We start from the raw sequence: 4,617 nt of genomic DNA, 5'->3' as shown, positions 1-4,617 counted from the left end.
TAAGACCAGTTGTTAATAGAGCTTTTGTTCACCATGACTTTGATTGCAATGTCATACCTAAAGGAGACATGTTTGGGCTATGGTTGTTACCATAAAGCCCTGAGGAACTGGGATTGACTTTCAAAGGTAATAAAAGCCCATGAGAAAAAAGACCTGGTACATTGGTTGGTTGTGCAGTCCATGGTAATCTTTCCAGAGAAGGTACGAAGGTTGCTTTCCTGAAAGATGGCTAGAAGGGACCTTAAAGCACAATTGAAAACCAGAAGGACTTGGGAAAGACAGGTGTTTACAGGCAAGGCTGAATGGCAGGTATGTAGCTCAGCTCCTGTGCCCTGAAGGGCAGACTGAAAGTCACCCTAAAGGTTCCTTGTGTAAGTTCCAGCAAAGCAGACATAAAAATTATATGTGGGCCTTGCAGACACCGCCGCCGCCGCCCCGGATATTCCCGCATCCAGCCATGGTCAACCCCACCGTGCTCTTCGACATCACTGCCGACGGTGAGCCCTTGGGCCGCGTCTCCTTCGAGCTGTTTGCAGACAAAGTCCCAAAGACGGCAGAAAACTTTCATGTTCTGAGCACCGGGGAGAAAGAATTTGGTTATAAAGGTTCCTGCTTTCACAGAATTATTCCGGGATTTATGTGCCAGGGTGGGGACTTCACACGCCACAATGGCACAGGCGGCAAGTCCATCTACGGGGAGAAATTCGATGATGAGAATTTCATCCTGAAGCACACAGGTCCTGGCATCTTGTCCATGGCAAATGCTGGACCCAACACAAACGGTTCCCAGTTCTTCATCTGCACGGCCAAGACCGAGTGGCTGGATGGCAAGCATGTGGTCTTTGGCCAGGTGAAAGATGGCATGGGTGTTGTGACAGCCATGGAGCGCTACGGGTCCAGGAATGGCAAGACCAGCAAGAAGATTACCATTACTGACTGTGGACAACTCTAATACATTTGACGTGGGTTTTATTTTAACCACCAGACCATTCCTTCTGTAGCTCAGGAGAGCACCCCTTCACCCCTCTCTGCTTGGAAATGTTCTGTAATCTTCGTGCTCTCGCCGCAGTTCATTGGGTTCCATATTTTCCTTACCCCTTCCAAGTCTAGCTGGATTGCAGAGTTAAGTTTATGATTATGAAATAAAAACTAATCAACAAAAAAAAAATTATATGTGATCATTTGCTGCTTTCATTGTGTTTATGCAAACGAGCAGGATAAATTAAAACTTGACTTAATGCGGTCCCTTTAATAGCAAGGAGGGTAATAGTAAGGAGAAAAATTGCGACTCAGGGAAAACCACAATGCTCAGTGGCAGACTATAAAGTAGTGAAGGTAACTTTCTGTAAAGTTTATTTTCATTTAAAGGTTGTTTTCATTTGAAAGTTAAACTAGGTCTGTGTCATCATCAAAGATGCTTAATTTACAGGCAAGAAGAATGTGAAATGCCTTGCAACTGAATGTCTTTCCAATAAGAGAGTCTTGCAGACATAGAGACTGGTTTGTGGGTTATGTTGCATAAATTAACAGGTGTGTTCTGTTTTCATAGGGCATAAGCCTATGATCTCATTACCTGAGTGACTGTTTGTACATATAGGCCTCACTTAATCCTGTCTGTATTGTTGCATCCTGAGACTCAACAGTTTGGCTGAACTAAGTGGCTGGGTTGGTGAAGCATAAGGTGGTCTGTGGGCTTCAGTTTAAAACTGGTTTCTCTTTTCTATCCTAATGGCTTGGACAGAAAGGGCCCAGAGGTCTGAGAGATGGAAAACCTAAAATATTTCCCTCAGTCCAAACTAAGTATAGTGGGCAAAAGGGTTTTGAATAGGTGTGCCATGCCTTGCACACCTTCTTCCAAAGATCCTTTTTTTTTTCTTTCCCCCTAATATGGGACATTGAAAAATTAATCCCTACCTTTTGTCATCGAGTGGTTATTGATTGAATGATGCCTTTTAAACCTGTTGCCAAATATGTTGCCCCCAGAATACAGCAAGGATGCCAGCCTGTTAAACCAAGCATGCCATGGTCTGGGGACAGCCAACTGACCTGGAGTCTGCAAGATCCTTCCCCATGTGGGAAGGCCACCCTCCCCTCCACGCCCCCACATTTTTAGGGATTTCTGGACCCAAGGGAAGGTAGGATGATGACCATGTCCAGTTTGAAGCAGCTAGAGGAGCATGAGACCCTCACCCATTATCCTTTATAAGATTATAAAGGGTCTTAAGCCTAAGAGGGGGGAAATGTTATTTTTTATTGTTATAAACTATTTATTTATTTATTTATTTTTAAAAGAAGAAGAAGAAGAATATAGGAAAGGGTGAAGCCAAAGAACTTGTGTGCATGACCCATGGACATGAACTAAGGGGGGTGGGATTGCTGGGGGAAGGGGGTTACTGGGCAGAGGGGAGAAAAAGGGAAAAATATTTGGAACTATAGTAACAACATAATTAATAATATATACACAAAAAGCTTACAATATAACTCTGAGAAAAAAATAAAACAAGATATAAAAATTATTTAAAAAAAAAGAAATGAGGGAGTGGGTGTGAATATAAAGAGGTGATACAAGGGAGTCTTGGGGTGATGACACAATTGAGTATCTTGATTGTGATGGTGGTTATGCAAAGCTACATGTGTGATAAAATAGCTATCACACACACACAGATTAGCACATATAAACTGATGAAATTTGAGCAAGCTTTATTGTACCAATGTTGATTTCTTGGTTTTGCTATTGTAGTGTGATTAAATATCTTACATGACCTTGGTTATATTGAAAGAAGCTAGGGGAAGGGTGTGCATGACTTCCCTGTACCCTTATTTGCAACCTTCTGAGAATCTATAATTATTTCAAAATTAAAAGTTAAAACCTAAATAGATAAATTACTTAAAAATAATTAAAAACAAAGAAATAAAGAACAAAAACAAAAGTTAAAAACGCAACAAGATAAAATGCCCAAGGCTCCCCATTTTTTATAGAACAAAATACAAACTCCTTTGCTTAACATCCAAAGCGCTTAACAATGCCTCATACCCCATTGTTCTTCCTTCAGACCCTTCATTATTCATTCAATAATCATTGGGTATTGGGAACCCACGATGGGCTAAAACACTGAAAATACAGAGGTGAACAAGATAAATAGGGCCTCTGCCCTCAGAAACTTACAATCTTTGGGGGAAACAGCGAAGTAGGTGAGCAATTCCAATGAAGTAAACCAAATGCCACAACTGGGAAGTACATAGGCTGTCTAACCAGTCTCGTCATCATTCCTTTTCACTTGCACTAGTTCTTCTGCCCAAAATGCTCTTCCCTCCACTAGTGAACTTTCACCGTCAAACCTTCCATGCAATCTATGCCTTCATCCACTCAAAAAACCTTTTACTGAATGCCAATTCTGTGCCAGACCTTGTTCCAGTCCTTGGGGCTGTGCTGTGGACAATATGGCAAATAAAACTAAGAGCTACTGGAGTGGGTTGGAGAGGGAGAAGGTGCTGGAGAACAGAGGGTGGTTTTCAAGGTAATAAGAGTTATCTTGACCAACCTTTGTTCTTCTCCCCCTGAAGCAATGGGTTATCTCTGAAATGTCTCACATACTTATAAAGTATGACTTTATAAGGTCATCACAGTTTATGTGTTCCCTGAAAACACAGGTAGGGTAAGTGAAGATTGATTCCAGGGGAGCATGGGCCATTCTATCCCATTAGATTCCAGACTGAAACCTGAATAAAGCTGAAGAGGGTTCATAAAGATGTAACCTAAAAGGTATGGAACCAGGGACTGGGAAGGCCTTGTGGGGCAAGACAGATATCTGGGCACAAGCTAGCTCAGTCCTAATCTGGGGTTTTGCTTTTCCACTTGCATTTTCTTCCAAGAGTACAAATGTTTTCTTCTCTCAGTCTCCAGTTTGCCACGCTTTCCAGCTCATTCAACTGGATTGGGTTACCCACTGGGTTGGGTTGTTTTTCTCTGAATGCTTCCAGCTGTTTCACTCCCTGCCTTCTGCTTATGTGCACTTTCTCAGGCATGGGGTTCTTCTCTCCCATGATGCCACTCCCAGCACCAGTTGTGAATGAAACAACTGTGACCAGCTTCCTCCCTGCCCTCTCACCTACATTTGCTGCTATTACCTGTTTCTACTTACATTTCACTAGCCTGAGCAAGAAGAAAGGAACCAGAATTTAGTATTTGTTCAGCACTTATTACTGTGCTAAACAATTTATATACATATTATCTGATCCTCATTGCTGTAAGTCTGTAAAATAGGTATGATTTTTGTTCCCATTTACTAGATGAAGAAACTGATTTTCAGGGAATTTCTACAACTCATCTCTGGTTGTGAAACTCAAAGCCAGGGTTTCACCCAGGTCAGTGGGGCTCCAAAGGTCATGTGAAGCACCAAGTACTTTAATAACTGCAGTATTTTTCTTTCTTTTTTAAAACTCTTATGAATGTCTTCATATCAGAAGCACTCTTTTACAACTTGCTTCTTTTCATTCAATATTATACATTTGAGATTTATCCATGTTGATAAATTTTATGGGCTTGTTTTAATAACAATATTTCATTCTATAGACACTCTACATCGAGGTATGTTTAAGTTATTTCCAGTGTTGTGC

General features: G+C 41.4%; 1 pseudogene; it reads left to right on the top strand.

The window, feature by feature from the left end:
* Positions 1-440: 440 nt before the first annotated feature.
* On the top strand, positions 441-1,162 carry LOC150018889 (peptidyl-prolyl cis-trans isomerase A pseudogene; annotated as a pseudogene).
* The last annotated feature ends 3,455 nt before the right edge of the window (positions 1,163-4,617 follow it).

The sequence above is a fragment of the Furipterus horrens genome, unplaced genomic scaffold (assembly GCF_987537825.1).
Source record: "Furipterus horrens unplaced genomic scaffold, mFurHor1.1.pri manual_scaffold_2, whole genome shotgun sequence".
Lineage (NCBI taxonomy): Eukaryota > Metazoa > Chordata > Mammalia > Chiroptera > Furipteridae > Furipterus > Furipterus horrens.
Note: the sequence above shows the minus strand (reverse complement) of the source record. Positions and strands in the feature narration are given on the sequence as shown.